A 22,977-nucleotide genomic window follows, 5' to 3' on the forward strand; every position below is an offset into this window, starting at 1 on the left:
ACAAAACAACTGCACTCAAGGCTATGGCTTTGGGAGGCAGCTTGTTAATCACCAAGTCCTACAAATTGCATTGAAATTCTGCTGGATGCTGAACTTTAGTGGATACTGGTAACTTTGCTCCTCCATTGAAAGTAACTGTGTTTTTTTTGAAAGGGGGAGGGGCGGTCTAGCTTAAAAATTATCAAGTGTTATAATAGGTTAGAGTTTCTGAAGCTTAAAACGCTTTCTTTAGAAAGAACATCTATTAATACAGTTTCTAAGTTATGAGGGCTAAGGTCTAAAGGACAAACCAAAGGAATGACAGGGGAAGGGGATTTAGGGCTAACAGGTGGTCCCCAGACATATTGGCTGGAAGAGAGTTCACAGCTAAAGTGTCATATGTGGGTGTTACTGTGCTTTCCTCATCCATATTTTCTGTAGGGAGTCATTCTGGAACATTCATAGTTTTAGCTATGGCCATTAGAAGTGACTTCAACAGGACCTTCAGAAGAATAGCCCATCTCTTTTACTGGTTCCCCAAATCACTGACCTGCTCAAAGAATCGGAAATCCAAGTTGGTGTGGAGCCAAGGTAGAGGTAAGTTATCTCAAGCTAATTCTTCATTTCAGATACTTTTTTTTTCCTCCCTCAAGTATGGAGAAAAAATAAAGCTCGTAAGGCATTATTTAAAATGACTGGGGAGGGGCGCCTGGGTGGCTCAGTGGGTTAAAGCCTCTGCCTTCGGCTCCAGTCATGATCCCAGAGTCCTGGGATCGAGCCCTGCATCAGGCTCCCTGCTCAGCGGGGAGCCTGCTTCCTTCTCCCTCTCTGCCTGCCTCTCTGCCTACTTGTGATCTCTGTCAAATGAATAAATAAAATCTTTAAAAAATAATAAAATAAAATGACTGAGGAAAAACTGAGAAAATGAAAGCAATTTGAAGGTGAGATATTAAAAGCCATGAGCATTTCTGTAATCCAAATTTTATGCTTCGTAGTCATTTAGGTTCAAAGTTTTCTAGAGAAAGATGGAGAATCTTTAGCTTTAAAAAAATAGCTTTTATTTTCAATGAGCCTTAATTTGCTTATACAATTAAAATACCTCAGAACACATGGAAAAGAACTAATGACAGTAAGTTTCTCCTCCTAGAAAACTAAAAAGGTCAATGGACCTTATATATCTTTGGTTGGGGTCAGTTTATGCAGCATATTTTAGTTGGGATTTTTGTTTTGTTTTGGGGGCGGTTCAGTCAGGTATTGATGTGGGATTTTTAAACACTTTAAATACACTACCACATAAAGCTGTGCATTTTCTACCTACTCCTGCCTGATGGGAGTGTAGAAGAGTCAGAGGAGGGGCGAATGGATGGAGTAAATGCAAGGCAGGTGTCTGGAGCGCCTCCTGCAGGAGGAGGTTGGGTATAGCACCTCGAGCAAGGTGAGCAAATTCTCTTTATAATCCCGCCTGAAGCGGGATTAAAATTATAGTCGTGTGTTTTTGACACCCATACAGGTATGCGTTTTATGTAAGTGCTTAATGTTTTCCCCTTGTCTGGTAGATTATCAAACATCATCTGATGATATGATAGATGATCCAAAACCAGATCCTCTCCTGCCCCCCTGCAAAGTAAGCTCTAGGGCCAGTGTGAGGCTTGAACTCACATCCCCTAAATCAAGAGTCACATGCTCTACCAACTGAGCCAGCCAGGTGCCCCCAGATCCTCTTTTATTTATGGGACTCCTGGGTGGCTCAATTGGTTGGACAACTGCCTTTGGCTCAGGTCATAATCCCAGAGTCTTAGAATGGAGTCCCGCATCAGGCTCCCAGCTCCATGGGGAGTCTTCTCCTCCCTCATGCTCTCTCTCACTGTCTCTCTCTCAAATAAATAAAATCTTTTTAAAAAAACATTCTAAAACAGAAATGACTGTGATCTATAAACACTAAGGAAGATATCTGATAAAGAAATCTACAAAATGTGAGGCCTAGTATAATTCAAGCATCTATTCCTTTAATATTTTATTTTATGCTTTTTTCACTGTCAAAATATGGGGAATTTAGGTTTCAAAGTTCCTCTGTTCATATATATCATCTTTCAGATACGGAATAGCATAATTCGGATGTCAGAAGCCCCAAGAGAATGTAGAAAAACCATCTTCTCTAATCCCTTTCATTTTATTTTTTAAATTTTCTTTATTGTAAGTGATCTCTACACCAAACATGAGACTCAAACTCAAAACCCTGAGATCAAAAATCACATGCTCTTCTTTTTTTTTTTTTTAAGATTTTATTTATTTATTTGACAGACAGAGATCACAAGTAGGCAGAGAAGCAGGCAGAGAGAGAGAAAGAGAGGGAAGCAGGCTTCCTGCGGAGCAGGGAGCCCGATGCGGGGCTCGATCCCAGGACCCTGAGATCATGACCCGAGCCGAAGGCAGCAGCCCAAACCACTGACCCACCCAGGCGCCCCATCACATGCTCTTCTGACCAAGCCAACCACACACCCCTCCAGTGGTTTCATTTTAAAGATGAGTAAATTGCCTCCAAACGGTTAAATAATGTAGCCTTCCAAAACAATTACATGGAAGGAAACAGAAGTTTATCCTACACTGTGATTGTTGATCCAGTGCCTTTGTTACGGCACCACAGTGCTAAGTGTGGTGCGTGCACATTGGAGAATGTGAACATATAAACCCTCACAGAATATTTCACACAGAGCCTTCATCAGTGGGGAATCTATCCTTAGAAAGTGTGGTGATTTATTCTTCCAAAGCAGACCTTGCTAGCATTATTAGTTTGGAGATTAATAGCCTGTTTCCAGAAATCTTTTTACTCACAGTATGATAAAATAAAATCTTTTAATAAGATACTACCCCATTCTAAGGAGATTATTTAAATATTTGCCTCACAGGGGCTCCTGGCTGGCTCAGTCGGTTGAGGGTCTACTCTTGATTTTGGGCTCAGGTCATGATCTCAGTGTTCTCAGATAGAGCCCCATATCAGGCTCTGCACTCAGTGGGAAGTCTCCTTGAGGATTCTCTCCCTCTCTCTCAGCCCCTCCCCCTGCTCATTGCTTGCAGGCTGGCTCTCTCTTTCTCTTTTTTTTTTTTCAAAGATTCCATTTATTTATTTGACAGAGAGAGAGATCACAAGTAGGCAGAGAGGCAGGCAGAGAGAGAGGAAGGGAAGCAGGCTCCCTGCTAAGCAGAGAGCCTGACGCAGGGCCCAATTCCAGGACCCCAGGACCATAACCTGAGCCGAAGGCAGAGGCCCCAACCCACTGAGCCGCCCAGGCGCCCCTCTCTTTCTCTTTAAAATAAATAAATGTGTGCTTTACAGAATCCTATCCCCTCAAAAACAAAAACTCTCATCTTGTCTCCAATGTTTAACACAATATTTTGTATAGTAGGCAGTTAACAGCTACTTTTCTCACTGAACTGACTTACAAAGACAGCCATATGGGAACTGAATTGGATGAAATAAGAATGGATTGACTTTTAGAAATCAGCTGATCCCTTGCTCCAGCCTTTCATGTAGATCAAAGCATTGTGGCCACCTACAGAAGAAAGCTCAACATCAGGTCACCTCTTCAGGATTAAACTCCCTCTGTCACTCATCAATATCTTATGGTGTAAAGGTGCCTCAGAAATTTGTCATGGGTTCCTTACATACCTCTATCCCAACCAACCCCACATGAAAACTTAAATGGTCTCAAGGCAGGACCTGTGGTTGATATTTTAATGCTAAGTAAGTACGTGTAACTTTAGCTCTTCTCTATTTCTTCTCTATTTCCCCACCTTAGAAAGTAGTAAGTTGTACCAAAGCATAAGCTAGGAAGACATATACAAAGACAGTCACAAATATGAATTCAGTACAAATTTTAAGCACCTCATTAATCTCTGGTCTTGAAGGGAAAGAATGGGGAGATGTGTATGAGAAAGTCCACATTCAGTGGCCTGGAGCCCTTTCTGATCAAGTCGAGAAGCCTAAGCAATGTGTGAAAACCACAGAGCTCAGAAGCCTGGGCATCTGAAGGGGAGAGCACAGAACTGTGGTGACAGACTTTGCTTCTGCGGCTGAGAGTTCCATGGCTCTGAGCAAGCCGCTGGGATTTCTCATCTGTAAAGTGGAAGGATTGGACTTGATCTGAAAGATTCCTTCCAGCTTTGTAAATGCCAAGACCCTGAGATACAGGAATATAGATAAAGCAGCTGCAGAGTTGCTGAAGAGAGCAGAAAAAGGAGAAGTTTTCTGGAAGTCAAACAGCATGTCCCCATGTCACTCATCCACAGAAACAGGGCTGCATCAGGAATCGTCCATATATCTGAGAACTTACGTGAAATCCTAAGGAGCTTACATATCAAATGCATACAAGCTCTTTTTTGAAACAAACATGAGATCTAGAGTCTCCATACGTAAAGATGAGCCTCAGCCTTTAGGCTCCTACATGTTGAAATTGGCCTTGTTTTGAGATGAGTCTCAGGGAAGGAAGGGTACCAGGGGGCTCTTTCATACCAAAGATCTCCTCTGGTCCTCCCTCTCACCTTTTTGCCCCAGGTTGTAGCAGGCAGCTCAGTGAAATTTGGTGGCTGAATGAAAATCTCTTGCTTCCTATGGGGAGGCAGATGTGAGCACATCTGGAATACCCAGAAAACCACCAGCCTCCCATGGCAAAGAAGACAAAGGGGAGAGCTGCTCACCAGACAGCACCCCATTTGTGCCCAGTGTTCCCTAACATCCTCATGGGCAGCCCTAGAGGAGGAGCCCTAATGAGGACACCGCTCCCGGCTCGCAGGTGAAGAATAGAGAGTAGGCTGTGATCTCCAGGTAGCATTTACCTTCTGCCATCAGTGAGGGAACAGGCGGGCTGACGGACAAGATGACATCACAAAATCTATAAGGCCTATCCTGTACTCGGTGATCTACGAGAATCAAACTCTCTCTGATTCTAAGCGAGGGGAGCAAGCTCAGGACCCGTCTGACACTACTATCACTGTCAAAGGCTGCTCGTCTTCCCTCTGCCTGCCACACCCCCTGCTCACGCGTGCACACGCTCTCTCTCTCGCTCTCTCTGTCTCTCTGACAAATAAAATCTAAAAGAAAGAAAAATATACTGGACAAGGAGACAGAAGACAGGAAAGGGTGTTTCACTGACGGTACCAAAGTCTGATTAGAATTCTCAGACTCAAGAGATAAATAATAAACCCAGCTCTGAAGGGCCTGAGATCATCAGAGTCCAGATGGAGTACAAAATTGATGCCGTCAGAGACAGAGAGGCCTTGAGCAGGTTAAGGCTCTGGGGTCTTAGATATGCGTGTTATTACTGAGGCAGGGGGCCCAGGAGACGCATCCAGGGTCTTGGGCAAATTTCAAAGACCTCCAAATTGTCCTTGTTCATTCACCCTCAGCCTCGTGTAGACAGACCTGTAGACCATACAATAAGGGATTCCTCACACCAGAGCGATCGTGGGATGTCTCCCCAAAGAAATGGTAGGTCGTACAGGACTGGAGCAGGAGAAGGTTGGTGATTAGGGCAAATGGAGATGAAGCAACATTCTGATAGGCACAAAGCAGGGCTATGTGTAGAGGGATCAGTGCTGGGTCTGGAATGTGAAGTGGTCCCAGGCTCCTATGTCCCTGGAAACCACAAAGTGAAGGTGACTGTGGAATATCATGGCAGGAACATCCTTATCTCAAGTTGTGAACCTGGACTGGAAGTTAAAGTTCCCTGGTTGTGTCAAAGTGACTTAGACCTTCTAGGCAGAATTGTGATGTTTCGTTCTTACCGGTCTTATTTCTTATCAGCAAAATTTCCCACGCTGCCTAGCTTGAGGGATTTTTCTGGGGGCATTATGACACGTTATTAATGGCAGTGTGGGAGAAACATTAGCAATTATCTGTTTATCTTCCCAGACTGATGAATCATAGGAGAGAGTTTAACTTTCCCAGTCCAAGCGACTTTGTACTATCTCGTTAGAAATTCTTCCTCTATTTTTCAGTAGTCTCCCAATACAATTTTACATATAATGGAACATTTCAGATAACCTGTCACTTCCACTTTCCACACTTCCCCCAACTCCAGAGCCACTCCCGTTCCCATTTGGATATGTTGCTCAACTCTGGTTGACCCTTTATCACGGGAATTCCCTTGCCGTAGTTCAGGAGTCCTATTTATTGTTTATTTTGTTCACTCCTTCCCTATAGTGGACAACATCTAGTAGCTTTCTGTAACAAGGGCTCATGAAAGGCATTTCATGTTTCATCTTCAGAAATTCCCCAAGGAAGGGCTTTGAAATTGGTCTTTTTAAGATTATTTACTTGGGGGTGCCCGGGTGGCTCATTGAGTTAAGCGTCTCCCTTCAGATCATGTCATGATCCCAAGGTTTTGGGATCGAGTCCCACATCAAGCTCCCTGCTTAGCGAGGGGTCTGCTTGTCCCTCTGCCTGCTGCCCCTGTTCTCTCTCTTTCTCTCTCTCACAAATAGATAAAATCTTTAAAAATAATAGTAGTATTATTTATTTGGGGCGCCTGTGTGGCGCAGTCAGATTTTGGCCGGGATTGTGGTCTCAGGGTGGTGGTCTCAGGGTCGTGAGATCAGGCCCAAGCCTGGCCTTGAACTCAGTGCAGTCTGCTTGGGACTCTCTCTCCCACTCCCGCTACCCTTCACCCCTCCCTTTCACCCCTTCCCCTCCTGGTGCACACAAGTGTTCTCTCTCTCTCTCTCTCTCTCAAATAAATAAATATTTAAGATTATTTATTTAACTAGACACTCACTGGGCCCTTTCAAACTGGAAACACATGTCTTTCAGTTCTGGGAAGATTTCTTGCATTATTTCTTTGAGAATTCCCTACCCTCTGAGTTTTCTATTCTCTTTAAGGTTATCAGCCTCTTAGATTGATCCTCTAGCAGTTTCTCTCCTGGACCACCTCTTTGACTTTTCGTCCTGCATTATCCTAGCAGCTGGTTGTGGGCTCCATGGGGATAGAAACATGTTTTACTCGTTACCCCCAGTCCCTTTCCCAGGACCAAACAAGTTCTGGGAAATTACCTATAAACCTAAGAAACTTTAGAGGGACCAAAATTGCTTATTTTCAGTTTTGGAAGCCTTAGTTATGTAATTACTTAAGAAAAACAGAAATATCAGGAAATAAAGAGACTGAAAAGTAATGAACAATTTATTGTAGCCTCTTCTGACTCATAGCACCTGGGTTGGACTGCTGTTTGCTTTTCATTTATTTTTATTTATTTATTCTTTTCTATTTGAAAGAGATAGAAAACAAGCAGGGGGAGTAGCAGAAGGAGAGGGAGAAGCAGGCTCCCTACTGAGCAGGGACCCCAATGCAGGACTCGATCTGAGGACCCTGAGATCGACACCTGAGCCGAAGACAGACACTTAACCAACTGAGCCACCCAGGCATCCCTGCTGTTTGTTTTTGTGCATGCTGTGAAGAAAGACCTGGTGAAACATTATTTGAGAGGTAGTGGGATGTTAAGCTGGTTAAGAGAGCAGATTTTTTTGTAAGTATGTTACTGAATTATTTTTAACAAAGACCATTGCTGATTATAAAATTAAGTGTTCATCAATTTCATTAAAAGGAACTGAGGGGCATCTGGCTGGCTCAGTCAGTGGAGCATGTGATTCTTTTTTTTTTTTTTTTTTTTTAAGATTTTATTATTTGACAGAGAGAGAAATCACAAGTATGCAGAGAGGCAGGCGGAGAGAGAGGAGGAAGAAGGCTCCCTGCTGAGCAAGAAACCAGATGCGGGGCTCGATCCCAGCACCCTGGGATCATGACCTGAGCTGAAGGCAGAGGCTTAACCCACTGAGCCACCCAGGTGCCCCTGGAGCATGTGATTCTTAATCTTGGGGGTTATAAAATCAAGCTCCACACTGGGTGTAGAGATTACTTAAAAAAAAATTTTTTTTTAGGGGCGCCTGGGTGGCTCAGTGGGTTAAGCCGCTGCCTTCGGCTCAGGTCATGATCTCAGGGTCCTGGGATCGAGTCCCGCATCGGGCTCTCTGCCCGGCAGGGAGCCTGCTTCCCTCTCTCTCTCTCTCTCTCTGCCTGCCTCTCCATCTACTTGTGATTTCTCTCTGTCAAATAAATAAATAAAATCTTTAAAAAAAAAAAATTTTTTTTTAAAGAGTGTATCCATTCATTTGACAGAGAGAGACACAGCAACAGAGGGAACACAAGCAGGGGGAGTGAGAGAGGGAGAGGCAGGCTCCCCTCCGAGCAAGGAGCCCGATGCGGGATTTGATTTCAGGATCCTGGGATCATGACCAGAGCCAAAGGCAGATGCCCAACAACTGAGCCTCCCAGGCATGCCGTCAAAAATAAAATCTTTAGGGGACACCTGGGTGGCTCTGTTGGTTAGGTGGCTGCCTTTGGCTCAGGTCATGGTCCCAGGGTCCTGGGATCGAGCCCCGCATCCGGCCCCTTGCTTGGCGGGAGCCAGCTTCTCTCTCACCCTCTGCCTGCTTGTGCTCTCTCTCTCTGTCGAATAAATAAATAAAATCTTTAAAAAAGAAAATAAATAAAATAAAATATTTAAAAAAAAAAAAAGAAAGAAAGAAAGGAACTCTCAGGATCGTGAGATCGGGCCCAGTGTCAGATTCCCTGCTCAGCACAAAGTCTGCTTGAGTTTCTCTCTCCTCTCCCTCAACCCCACAGCCTCCTCCCCGCACTTTCTCTCTCTCCAAAACAATCAATAAATCTTTTTTTAAAAAAAGGAACTGAAGTCTTACCTATTTTGTAAAGTTGGTCACCAGAAAATTAGTTCTTTTTTCTTTTCTTTCTCTTTTTTCCAGGAAATTAGTTTTAATTTTGTTTGTAGAATGTAGACAAATGTATGTAAAAGTAAGAAACCAAATTTATTAAACAATCTGAAATTCAGACTTATTAATTCAAACTGACTTTGTATAATGCACACAAAAAAAGTGTGAATATACATACGAACACACACACACACACATCCACACATATATAATTATAGGTAGAAAGCTTATATCAGACTTCTAAATATTGCTACTCCTGGGGAGTGAGATTGGAAGTTGAAACAGGGAAAAATGAGGAACTTTTCTTTTTACTCCATATAGGTTTTTTTTTAAATAAGGAGGGAGTTTTTTTAAAGATTAATTGATTTATTTGAGAGAGAGTGCACATGCATATGATGGTGGGGGTGGAGAGAGAGACAAGCAGAGTCCTCCCTGAATGGGGAGGGCTACTCGGGGCTCCATCCCACAGCTCCGAAATCATGACCTGAGCCAACATCAAGAGTTGGATGCTTAACCAACTGAGTCACCCAGGCAACCCTAAAAAAGATTAATTATCCAAAGCTAATGAGAACAAAAAACTAATTAGGAAGTCAAAATCTTTTGCAGGATGGATTTCAATTCAGCACATTCTATGGTTGGCAGCACACTCACTAGTCATTGATGTAGTCCACCATGAAAGATTCTGTGGTCAGTGAGTTTAGAAGCACTACATACCATGATCTCCTTGGGGACACCCAACATAAATTAGCATGTTCAAGTTCTGCAGTAAACTACTTAACTTTATTGAACCACTTTTTCAAAACACTTTTTCATTTCATTTTGGCTTCAGTGTATTTACTTTGTCTTTCTCTCTCCCCTCCCTCCTTGCCTCCCTTCCTTTTTTCTTATGTTTTATTTTTTTTTAATATTTTATTTATTTATTTATTTGACAGAGAGAGAGAGATCACAAGTAGGCAGAGAGGCAGAGAGAGAGAGGAGGAAGCAGGCTCCCTGCTGAGCAGAGAGCCCGATGCGGGACTCGATCCCAGGACCCTGAGATCATGACCTGAGCCGAAGGCAGCAGCTTAACCCACGGAGCCACCCAGGCACCCTCTTCAGTTTTATTTTTATTTAAGTAATCTCTACACCCAACTTGAACTCTTGACTCTGGGATGAAGAGTTGCATGCTCTTCTGACTGAACCAGCCAGGTACCCCTAATGTCTTTTTCTTTCTTTCTTTTTTTTTTTTTTTAAGATTTTATTTACCTGACTGAGAGAGAGAGATCACAAGCAAGCAGAAAGGCAGGCAGAGAGAAGAGGGGGAAGCAGGCTCCCCGCTGAGCAGAGAGCCCGATGCGGGGCTCGATCCCAGGACCCTGGGATCATGACCTGAGCTTAAGGCAGAGGCTTAACCCACTGAGCCACCCAGGCACCCTCCCATTGTCTTTTTCTTAATAGAATACCCAGTAGACACCAAGAACATAGTCAGACTAAAAGGAGATGTGGTGCAGGGTGTGGGTCCTGAAAGATAACAGAAATGGCATAGTGTGACCCAGACACTTCTATCGCCAAACATCATCTAGAGGGAACACATGTTGGAAAATGCTTGCAGATTCTGACTTTTCTTCTGTAACTAGAAGCTTGAAACTCCTACAAGTCACAAGATTGATTCTAAGTGGGTACATGATTTGAAGACCTCTCTCCTGTGTTCTTCACATTATCTTTAAAAATATGTTAGTTCTGGGGCACCTGGGTGGCTCAGTGGGTTAAAGCCTCTGCCTTTGGCTCAGGTCATGATCTCAGGGTCCTGGGATCGAGGCCCGCATCGGGCTCTCTGCTCAGCAGGGAGCCTGCTTCCTCCTCTCTCTCTGCCTGCCTCTCTGCCTACTTGTGATCTTTGTCTGTCAAATAAATAAATAAAATCTTTAAAAAATATATATGTTAGTTCTTAGGCCAGTAGTAATCCGACCAGCATTCACCCGGCAAGAGGGGAGGAAGATTGACTGGAAAGGACCAGGAGAGTTGACGGAAATGTGTTAGAACTTCACTGGGGTAGTGGTTACACAGGTGTGTACCTCAGAACGTGGCCAACTGAACACCTGTGCATTTCCTTGTATGTAAACTCCAGCACAAGAATGTTAACTCAGAAGAGATTTTAGATCAGAGCAGCATTGTGATGAAGAGCGCCGGTGTTAGAACCAAACCGGCTGGGTTCATAATCCCACCCCACCAACTTCCACATGTGACCTTGGTCAAGTTCCTCAGTCTGTCTCTAAAATGGGTAGCGTCATAGTACCTCCCTTGGAGGATTATTTGTGAGGACTGAGTGAGTTAATAGAAATAATATATTTATATCAGAAACTGGCAGAAAAGTACTCAATAGATGTTAGTTTCTACTTCTTGTTATAAGTATATATGGTGCATTTAGAAAAGCTGCTAATTTTTGATCCCTTAAAGAAAAAAAGAAAGTGTGTTGTAGGTTTCCAGACTGGAAGCCTAGATACATGTGTTAAATATGAATGTGGTGTTTCAGTTCTCTGGTGTTCTGTTACTATTCCTGCCAGCTAAAAGAATATTGAGGTCATTACTGAAAAGGGGACACTGGAAAAAAAAAAAAAAGAGAGAGAGAGAGAGAGAAACGAAATAACTGATTGCAATAGGGGTGTTATATAGTTTCTGGAGAGTTTACATTAAAGTCTTAAAATAGATGGATTTCAAACGTCTGTGAGCCCAGCAACAAACGCCAAAATAGACAAGTGGGACTACATCAAAGTAAAAGTTTCTGCACAGCAAACTATTGGTAGAGTAAAAAGGCAGTCTATGGAATGGGAGAAAACGTTTGCACACCATATACTCCATAAGTAGAAAATTTCCAAAATATATAAGGAACTCCTACAACACAATAGCAAAAAAAACCTAATAACCTAGTTTGGGGATGGCCAAAGGATTTGAATAAACATTTCTCCAAAGAAGACATACAGATGGCCAACAGGTACATGTAAAGGAACTTGATATCATTCATCCTCAGGGAAAAGCAAATCAAAACCACAATGAGAGGGGCGCCTGGGTGGCTCAGTGGGTTAAAGCCTCTGCCTACTTGTGATCTCTATCTGTCAAATAAATAAATAAAATATTAAAAAAAAAAAACACAATGAGATACCACCTCCCATATGTTAGGATAGGCATTATCAAAGAGATTAAAAAAAAAAAAAGTGTTGGGGCGCCTGAGTGGCTCAGTGGGTTGTTAAGCCTTCGGCTCTGGTCATGATCTCAGGGTCCTGGGATCGAGTCCCACATCGGGCTCTCTGCTCAGCGGGGAGCCTGCTTCCCCCACTTCTCTGGCTGCCTCTCTGCCTACCTGTGATCTATCAAATAAATAAAATCTTTAATTAAAAAAAAAAAACAAGTGTCGGTGAGGGTGTGGAGAAATTGGAATCCTTATACTCGATTGGGGACACAACAAGACCACATAGAAAACAGTAGGAATGGGTGCCTGGGTGGCTCAGGCAACTGAGCCTCCATCTGACTCTTGGTTTGGGTTCAGGTCATGATCTCAGGGTCGAGTGCCACATCAGGCTCCACAGTCAGTGGGGAGTCTGCTGGAGATTCTCTCCTTCTGTGCTTCCTCCCCACCCCTGCACTCACACACACTCTCTCTCTTTCTGTCTCAAATAAATAAATCCTTACCCCCCCCCAAAAATAGGAAAATAGTATGGAGGTTTCTCAAAAAGTTAAAATAGAACTAACATATGTTGTAGCATCCCAAGTCTCAGTATTTATCCCCTCCAAAAGTGAAATCAGGATCTCAAAGAGATTTTGACACTCCCCCAGTCATTACAGAACTATTCACAACAGCCAAGATATGGAAACAACTCAAATGTCCACTGACAGATGAATGGGTAAAAAACACATGTGGTATATACATAGGATGGAATATTATCTAGCCTTTAAAAAGAAGGAATGGCAATATGTAACAATGTGGATGAATCTTAAGTATATTGTACTAAGTGAAATAAACCAGTCACAGAAGGATAACTAATTCATGATTCCATTTCTGTGAGGTATCTAAAATAGTCAAACTCATAGAAGCAAAGAACAGAATGATGGTTGCCAGGAGCTTGGAAGAGAGAAAAGGAGGAATTGCTAGTCGATGAGCATAAAATTTCAGTTATGCAAGATGAATAAATTCTAGACATCTGCTGTACATTGTCCCTATAGAAAATAATCTTGTACACTTAAAATCTATTAAGAGGATAGATCTCATGTTAAATGTTTTTACTTACCACAATAAGCAAAAAATTTTTAGGTTTACTTATTAAGTAATTGACCCCAACATGGGGCTTGAACTCACAAGCCCAATATCAAGAGTCACATGCTTTCCTGACTGAGCCAGCCAAGCACACCTAAACAAAAATTTTTAATGTATTATTTAAGGTTTTATTTATTTATCTGAGAGAAAGAGAGAACACACAGGCAATGGGAGGAACAGACAGAGGGAGAGGGATAAGCAGCCTCGACAGGGATCATGGAGCCTGACACAGGGCTCAGTGCCAGGACTCGGAGATCATGACTGGAGCTGAAACCCAAAGTCAGATGCTCAACTGACTGATTCACCCGGGAACCCTCCAAAAAAGTTTTTAAGATTTATTTACTGGGATGCCTGGGTGGCAGTTAAGAATCTGCCTTCAGCTCAGGTCATGATCCCAGGGTCCTGGGATTGAGAGCCCTGGGTCAGGCTCCCTGCTCAGTGGGGAGCCTGCTTCTCCCTCTTCCTCTGCCTCTCCCCCCACTGGTGCTCTCCCTTGCTCCCTCTGGAGGGGCAGAGGGAGAGAGAAAGAAAGTAAATCTTCAAGCACAGTCCATGCTGAGCCGGGAGCCCAACTAGGGGCCCTGAGATCATGACCTGAGTCGAAACCAAGAGCTGGTGCCCAACTGACTATACCACCCAGCCACCCTATAAAAATGTTTTTAATGTTTTAAGAGCCCAAAGGAGCTAGAGTCAGCCATTCTTTAGAATAAGTGGAGGTGCTGTAAACTGACTAAATTTAGGGCTCCCAGTTGTAGCTTGCTGATGAAAGAAGTCCATCCACAAATAGGGAGCAGGTGAGTGGCCTGAGCCACATTTATGGCATTCAGCTAGAAATGGCTTTCAGGGTCATCGGTGGAAGTGTGTGGATCTCCCCAGTTATGGCTCGAAATGGTGCAGAGACTTAGCCTCCCACCTCACCCAAGAACTGGACCCAGTAGCACATCCTTGTTGTCTCCAATGTTCGGGACCAGCCCCCACCTTCCATTCTCCGCCGTCATGCTCAACCACACCCTGTGCCGGCTGTGCCACTCAGACAGGCAGGAGATGACAGACAGGGAGTTGAGGAATGCTCTTTGAGAGAGAAATCCGTCCCCCACTGCTTGGACAGAGTCAGGAAACCAACATCCCTCCTGTGCGGCTAAGAGTGGGATCCTGATCAGATGATAACATTTCTGGCTTTTTCCCACCTCCCCACTGGCCCACAACTGCCCTTGATCTGTCCTCAGTGTCAGAGGCCTGTACTGAGAAGACAAAGACTCTGAAACTACGTACATCTTCCTAGGCCAAAATTAAAGTCAGAGAAGTCTTAATTTTGAAAGTCCTCACCTGGTAAAGTCATGCAGGCAAATTACATGTGGGTCCTAGAACATGCACAAAGGAAGAAAGGATCATGTCCATGGGCATTGGGATGGTAGGTAATAGTTTTCTTCCCTCCATGTGCCTTATATGGTTCTGTTTTCCAAAGTTTCATCATGGTCATTGCCATTTTTGGCATGATGACTCTGTGCCCTTGGCCTCTGCTGCAACACTGCTGGTCTCCTCACTCCCCTCCCCATTTTATTTTGACCAAAGAAGGAATCAGAGAAGCTCAAAGCCTCAAAAGTCTCACCCAGATCCCACAGCTGAAAAGAGTTAGAGGCCAGGGCAAGGATTGGTAGTCTCAGCCTCGCCTGACTTGGGAGCACTCCCCCCACTTCCGTGAGTCCCTTGCCCCAAATATTGGAAACACAGCCCTTCTCCTTGCTGGCTTGATTCATCTCCAGGAGAGAAGAGGAGTCTGTGAAATTATACAAAGTTCAACTTGGGAAGCTTCAAAATTTTAATTTCACACTTGGAAGTTCTTTGGAAACAGCAAGCTTTTTTGGAACACCAGGAGGCATGAAAGCAAATGCCTTTGGCCATGTACCGTGTTTCTGGTGACACGATTTTCCAGACGCCTCTGGGAGGTGCAGTCAAAGTAGAACACCTTTGAAAATACCAAAACCCTAAGTGACAGGATGGAGCTTTCCCAGGCCCCAAACTATTCTTTCTTTGTTTCTTTTCTTTTCTTTTCATTTTTTGAGAGCATATAAAATGAAAACAGAAATTGTAACAGAACTTCTGTTCTCCAGATGTCAAGTCTATTATTTTCATCTCAGCCCCTGCAGGGGGGAGCGCAGGGAGAAACTGGCAGTGACCCGTCTTCAGCTTCTTTTAGTCCCCGTGTAGGCCCGCGGTACGATGTGCTCAGTGCTGTAGGTGAAATACGCAGTTAGCATTCTTTTTTAATAGATAAATCTATTTATTTTACCTATTTATCTTTTTAACTTTTATTTATCTATTTGAGAGAGAGAGGGAGGAAGAGGGAGCAGGAGTGGGGGTAGGGGCAGAGGAGAGGGAGAAGCAGGCTCCCCACTGAGCAGGGAGTGTGAAGCTGGACCCTATCCCAGGACCCTGAGATCATGACGCTTAACCGACTGAGCCACCCAGGTACCCCTGCAGTTAACATTTTTTCTTCCCTTGCCCTACCTCATCTTCCTCCCACTGAGCCCAGCTTGCACACATACAGCATTTAATTAAGTCTCTTGACAAAAGCACTTTTAGGATTGGCCACCCTCCGATGGTTGGTTGAACTGCCCTCTTAGACTTTGTGCCGAGAGAACTTCGATCTCGCTGTCGAGAAGGCAGTGCAAACTGGGTCCCAGGAGTGCCAACCCAAGGCATTCTGCAAGTCTCCCCCATCCCACCCTCAAAGTTATATACTCTTGGCTGGGATCTCAAGAGCCATCCACCTACTCAGTTTCAGCTGAAGAGGCCAAGGATACAGAAGTTTCTCTGTCCTGGCAGGGGTGTAAGATGTAACAAAGTGTGCCACCTGAAAAATCTGGTTCCCTGGTAAAGGGGGTGGAGATATATCCCCCCCATTCCCTCCCTCCCACTACTCCAGCTGCTGATCTCCTCTGGGAATCCAGAAATAGATTGTTGCTTCTAGACCCTAGAAGGGTAGACTCTACATTCCCCAAATCCAGGGTAATGAGATTGGGGAGAGGAGTGCAGTGCTAATTGATTTCTGGGCAAAGGAGGATGCCCACATTTTTAAAACTGCCACTCTGTTCTTTTTCTGAAATTCCATTTTCTTTGTATTTGCTCTAAAGAAAGGGCTTCCTTTACAGGCATTGCCTCACGGATAAAGAGGTTCCCTAAGGTTCCGAAGACCTCCCTCCTTGCCCCACAAACCCACCAGCCTGTGGCAGGAGCTTTCTGTGAGGACCAGCTCCCCAAATTTACGAATGATCAGAGTCACTTGTAGACTTGACTTGTAGACTAAGACCAAAGCCTCTGAACTCTGGGATGGCTTCAGGAAGGAGAAGCCAAACCAGCTGCAACAGGGACAAGGGTTCTGTCCCGCACCACACCCCAGTTCCTGAAGGGGACCTGTCCAGGGAGGACTGGAGGGCTGGTGGTGGGGAAGGAGCTCCCAAGTCCCACCAGATGTTGACAGAGACACGACGCTGTCATTTGCTAGCTGGTCTTCTTGCTCTAAATCATCCTTCTTTCCTTCCTTCAGGCGCCAAGCTTCCCCCAGAGTGATGTTCCTAAAATACAGAGCTACACTCCATTCTCTGGTTCCCTATTCCCTACAGCTTGGGTTCCAACTGTTGTTCTACTTCCAGGCCATTCTTTCAGCACGTCTGACTAGCAAAGCTATGCCTGGAGCATGAGAAACTCTTTCCCTCATTGCCTCTTTGGGAAAAAAACCCACACAGAGTCTTTCCCTTCGTTTTCAGCCTTTGTAAGCCCCTTACCCTTAGCCCACTTGGGCTACTAATGAGCCTGGCTGCGGCAGGGGTTGTTGGGGAGGGCGGGCAGAAGCGGGGAGAAGGGGCTGGCAGCTGGCGGCAGGGAGCTCGGGTGAGATCCTGCTACTCCTTCATATGCTGGCTCCACACTGAAGTTTTTCAAAGTCACCTTTCCTCCGGTTCTCCGCGTTGGAGTTTCTTTTACTACTGGTAACCAGAGACAACAGATCTGCTGTCAGAACAGCCTTCAGAATAAAGATCAGCTGGTCCCTCGTGACTGCTGTGATGGCGTGATAGGAGCAGCTGAAGGAGACATGAGGTCCAGGCATTACTTTTGTCCCTCAGGCTGAGAAAAGCCTCAAGTGTGAGGAGAGAGCCAAGTGAGCTCACATCCCAACGGTGACTAATTCTTGTAATTATTCCTCGGGCTGCTGCGTCTCCCAACCTGAGACTGTAGGTTCACCTGCTCCAGAACTACCTGGGCTGAGCGGTAAAGCCCAGCATTCCCACACCCCACCAATCTGATGTCCAGGACTTCTGAAGGAAGGGCTGAGAACCTGCAGTTTTAACATGCTTCCCAGATACTGCTCTTGCTGGCCTTGGCAGAGACCGGTCAAGCCCCTGATTCCCGTCTTTGTGTCTCGGTGAGTTCTCTGCAGTCCATCCAGACTGCCAGTGGAGCACAAGGACTAGGAACATGGCTTGAGACGCTGGCTCTGCCACATACTGGCAAGTGACAATAAGAAAGCTGTGCAAGTAGGCAAAGAGGCAGGCAGAGAGAGAGGGAAGCGGGCTCCCCGCTGAGCAGAGAGCCCAATGTGGGGCTTGATCCCAAGACCCTGGGATCATGACCTGAGCAGAAGGCAGAGGCTTTAACCCACTGAGCCACCCAGGTGCCCAGGATTACTTTTTAAAAACAAGGAGGGGAAGCTGGCTGACTCATTCAGGGGAACATGTGACTCTTTTTCTTAGGGTTGTGAGTTTGAGCCCCACGCTGGATGTAGAGATTACTTAAAAAATAAAAGAATTAAAAAATTAATGCAGGGGTGCCTGGCTGGTTTGGTCTGTAGACCATGCAACTCTCTCTGTTTTGGGCGGGGCGGGGTTTGGTTTGTTTTTTGTTTTTTTGTTTTTTGAGCTCTTAATCTCAGGGTCAAGAGTTCAAGCCCCACGTTGCTCCTGGAGGCTACTTAAAAAAGAAAAAATAAGGGACACCTGGGACACCTAGGTGGCTGTCAGTTAAGGGTCTGCCTTTGGCTCAGGTCATTCCTGGATGATGAAGTCCCACATCAGGCCCCTTGCTCTAAGGGAGGCCTGCTGCTCCCCCTGCTTGTTGTTCTCTCTCTCTCTTTCTCTCAAATAAATAAATGAAATCTTTTTTTAAAAAAGAAAGAGAAAAAAATGAGTGCATATTAAGTGCAAGTTTCCTGGCACATAGTAAATGTTCAATAAATGGCAGCTCTCGTTTTCCAGTCCAGTGCTTCCCAAACATCAGGCATTCACAGGCCATTGTCACAATTTTTGTGATTTATGCCTATGTAATCCTCTACTAGACTTTGCAAAATATTTGTTACTAAATAACTTGCCCTTCTTCTTTAGCACCATCCTAAAAAGTGATACCTGGGAAATAATTGATTTGATGCACTATTATATTCTTTACACATTAAAATTAATACATAATTAAATCTAACTCATTTGTTTTAGGGACTGCCAAGGTATGTCTACCACCAGTGGGAAACTTTGGTCTAATCCAACTTCAGGAAACCGAGACTCAGAGAGGCTAAGTGGATTTTCCAGGGTCACACAGGGAATTGTTGGAAAAGCCAGAAGTAGAGGAATTCAGGTCTCCCAACTAGGGCAGTACCCTTTACCCCACATCAAAACTGCTGGTTTTACAGTGTTCTTAAAAGACACACTGAGGGGTGCCAGGCTGGCTCAGTCAGTAGAGCGTGCAACTTTTGATCTCAGGGTTGTGAGATCAAGCGCCATGTCAGGTGTAGGGCTTACTGAAATTAAAAAAAAAAAAAAAAAACCTGAAATGTGCTGAAAAGGGACCATTCTTTTGTTAGTCTGATGTTAACAAATTGGAAATAACTTTTATAGATTAAATTGGCTACAAAGATAACCTCCATTCGGCATGAAGCAGAAGAGGAAGTTGAAAGCACATGTTCACCTCATTTCACCCGTCTGCTCTTGAGCGGGCGCTGAGCTCACAGGACAAGGAAGACTGAGGTGCTGAGCCCTGGAGGTGCCGTGGGACACCGTGACTCCTGGTGACTCGTAATGGTGCAGACGGGAGTCTGCCTGCAGCAAAAGCAGCTCAGGGCACAAGCTCCAGTGTCAGGATGGGGCTGGGTTCTAAGGCCGGTCACCACTCACAAGTTTGACTTCACCTTTCTGAACCTCAGTCCCCTCATCTGCACCACTCTCACAGGGTTGCTGGGAACTTAAGTCCTCTCCAGAGAACGTGCCTAGAGCAGCAGGGAAGGCTTTTTTCTTTTCTTTTTTTTTTTTTTATCGAGGGAGAGAGAGGGATTGGTGCAGAGGGAGAGGGAGAGAGAAAATTTTAAACAGGGTCCACACCCAGCACCGGCTTGATCTCTGTTCTTGTATCAGATATGTGATTTGTGGGGAGCCTGGGTGGCTCAGTAGGTTAAGCCTCTGCCTTTGGCTCAGGTCATGAAATCAGGGTCCTGGGATCCAGCCCCACATCAGGCTTTTGGCTCAGCGGAGAGCCTGCTTCCTCCCTTCTCTCTCTCTACCTGCCTCTCTGCCTACTTGTGATCTGTCAAATAAATAAATAAAATCTTAAAAAAAAAAAAAAAAGATATGTGATTTGCAAATCTTCCAGCCTGTGATTTGTCTTTTCATTCTCTGTTACAGTCTTTTGGAGAAGTTCTAAATTTTTTTTTAAAGATTTTATTTATTTATTTGACAGAGATCACAAGTAGGCAGAGAGGTAGGCAGAGAGACAGAGGAAGCAGGCTCCCCGAAGAGCAGAGAGCCCGATGCAGGGCTCCATCTCAGGACCCTGGGATCATGACCTGAGCCAAAGGCAGAGGCTTTAACCCAGTGAGCCACCCAGGCGCCCCTGGAGAAGTTCTAAATTTTGATGAGTCCTGACTCATCCATTTTTTCTTTTATTAATTATACTTTTGACATATTCTCTAAGAAATTTTTACCTAACCCAAAGTGACAAAGATTTCCTCTAAGAACTTTTATAGCTTTAGGTTTTGCTTTTTTTTTTTTTTTTAAGATGTAGTTATTTGTTTGAGAGAGAGAGTGAAGTAGGAAGGAGCAGAGGGAAAAGGAGAGAGAAACTCAAGCCAACTTCAGGTTGAACACGGAGCCTGACATGGGACTCGATCTCATGACCCTGAGATCACAACCAAAGGTGAGCCAAAACCAAGAGTCAGATGTTGAACCAACCATGCTACCCAAGCGCCCTGCTTCAGCTTTGCATTTAAATCTATGGTCCATTTTTTTGAAAGATTTTGTTTACTTATTTGACAGAGAGAGAGAGCACAAGTTGGCAGAGAGGCAGGCAGAGAGAGAGAGGGGGAAGCAGCCTCCCTGCTGAGCAGAGAGCCCAATGTTGCGGGGCTTGATCCCAGGACCCTGAGATCATGACCTAAGCAGAAGGCAGAGGCTTAACCCACTAAGCCACCCAGGCACCCCGATCCATTTTTTTTTTCTTTTAGATTTTTTATTTGAGAGCAAGTGAAAGAGAGAGCATGAGCAGCAGAGAGGAGTAGGGAGAAGCAGACTTCCAGCTGAACAGGCTGGAAGATTTGCAAATCACTTAACTGACTAAGCCACTCAGGTGCCCTCGATGATCCATTTTTTAAAAAATTCATTTATTTGACCGAGAGGAGGAATCAGGCTCCCTGCTGAGCAGAGCCTGATGCGGGGCTCCATCATAGGACCCTGGGATCATGACCTGAGCCAAAGGCAGAGGCTTAACCACTGAGCCACCCAGGCGCTCCTATGATCCATTTTTGAATTAATTCTTATATATGGCAAGGGGTACGAATTGCAGTTTATTTTAAAATATGCAAAAGCAAAAAAAATGTTTAAATAAAATAAAACATGTAAAAGCATATGAATATCCAATCCTAGCACCATTTGTTAAAAAGAGCATCCTTTCTTCACTGAATTGCCTTGGTACCTTTGTCGAAAATTCATTGACCAAGTACGTGTGGGTTATGTCTGGACTCTCTCGTCTACCTGAATGTTGTTTTTTAAATTTGTTTTATTGTGGTAAAAATATATATATAACTGAAAATTTGTGATTTTAACCACACTTAAATATACAGTTCAGTGACATTAATTATATTCACACTGTATTACCACGATTTTTTCCACAATGAACGTTTTTTTTTTTTTTTTTTTTTTTTTTTTTTTTTAAAGATTTTTTTTTATTTTATTTATTTGACAGAGAGAAATCACAAGTAGTCGGAGAGGCAGGCAGAGAGAGAGAGGGAAGCAGGCTCCCTGCTCAGCAGAGAGCCTGATGCGGGACTCGATCCCAGGACCCTGAGATCCTGACCTGAGCCGAAGGCAGCGGCTTAACCCACTGAGCCACCCAGGCGCCCCCACAATGAACGTTCTTTTAGTCTTTTTTCTTAAAAAAAAAAAAAAAAAGCCTGAGAATTTGATATAGCATTCCATCACACCCTTAGTTTTGTTTTAATATGAAAAAATAATGTCAATGCTCCTGAAAGATGACCATGTTTAGCCTCCAGCCTTATGTGGATTCCATGACAGCCCTCTGTCCCTAAATTGTTCAAACCCCCATTTCAGAACCTCAGAGGAAACGAGAATTCACAGAGATCTTAGAGATGACCTTGAAGCCCCTTCATTTTACAGACTTGAAAGCCGAGAACATGGGTCCCATGCTGGTGAGTGACAGAGCCAACTGAAACACAAGAAATGCTATTCTGGTGCCATGGGGGTTTGCACCAAATCTTGGAGCCTCCCTTCCATGAGACCCAATTTTGGTGAGATCCCTTCTCTTCTCAAGACACCAGGGAGGTGACGCCGCACAACGCTCCTCACATGGCCATCTTGAGAGTTCACCCAAGGGAAAAAAAATCACCCTAAAGTCAACAAAAGGCAAGGGGCTGTCAGGAACAGAATAGCTGTGGGATTCCTGACCACCAGCAAGCTGCCACTGAGGACAGAATGCTCAGAAAGAGTTCTTGAGAGGCACCTGGGTGGCTCAGTCATTAAGCATCTGCCTTTGGCTCAGGTCATGACCCGGAGGTCCTGGGATCGAGCTCCACATCGGCCTCTCTGTCAGCAGGAAAGCTGCTTCTCTGTCTCCCACTCCCCTTGCTTGTGTTCCCTCTCTCACTGTGTCTCTCTCTGTCCAATAAATACATAAAATAAAATCTTAAAAAGAAAAAAGAAAAGAAGGGAAAAGAAAAGAGTTCTCACAAGAGGCGAGGAGGACACTAGGCAGCTCTTCCTCCTCTCAGGGGGGATTACGAGTCTTAGATAAAATAGAAAAGAGTCCTGTTTATGGACCCGACTGAAAATGCAGATGAGCACCCTGCTTCCTCTCATCCATGAGGCCATTATTACAGTGGAACCTCCCCCAAAACACTGAGAATTGTGATCTATCATATGAAGTGGGGTTTCTTGGAAGTAGCTAGAAAACACTACTCCAGGTCATGATCCCTGCCCCAAATGCAAATTTTCTTCTTTTAAGTTGATTTATTCATTTTTTTAGTAATCTCTGTACCCAACTCAGGGCTCGAACTCACGGTCCCAAGCCAAGAGTCACATGTTTTTCTGGCTGAGCCAGCCAGGCACCCCCAAATGCAAACTCTCCTAACCAGAAAAGTAGGAGATTTCTTCCAACAACACGGTATCAGCAGCTAACCCTGTGGAGCGTTTACTCTGATGACGCCATCACCAGAAACACTTCTGGCACTTGTCAGAATCCAGTGAGAGGGGGACCATGGTTTTCTTCACTTTATCAAAGAAATGAAGGCACAAAGAGGTTCAAGAACTTGCTCAAGATCTCCCAGCTCCCCTCCACTGGGTCCAGAGGCCTTAACAACCACATTACTGGCATCTCCAATCAGGGCTGAGGTCGGGAGACCCTCCCTTGACCTCTCTCACGTGATTCACAGCTATGGTTGTGAGAG

The 22,977-nt window shown here is 44.5% G+C and overlaps 1 long non-coding RNA gene across 1 annotated transcript in view; it reads left to right on the forward strand.

Moving 5' to 3' along the window:
• Window positions 1-276: 276 nt before the first annotated feature.
• The window catches only part of LOC131839099 (uncharacterized), a 46,927-nt gene continuing 24,226 nt past the window's right edge, over window positions 277-22,977 (forward strand). Inside the window, exon 1 of the long non-coding RNA XR_009356793.1 lies at window positions 277-576. This is a non-coding gene — a long non-coding RNA (uncharacterized LOC131839099). The remainder of the gene's footprint in view (window positions 577-22,977) is intronic.

Source organism: Mustela lutreola, chromosome 8 (genome assembly GCF_030435805.1).
Source record: "Mustela lutreola isolate mMusLut2 chromosome 8, mMusLut2.pri, whole genome shotgun sequence".
Lineage (NCBI taxonomy): Eukaryota > Metazoa > Chordata > Mammalia > Carnivora > Mustelidae > Mustela > Mustela lutreola.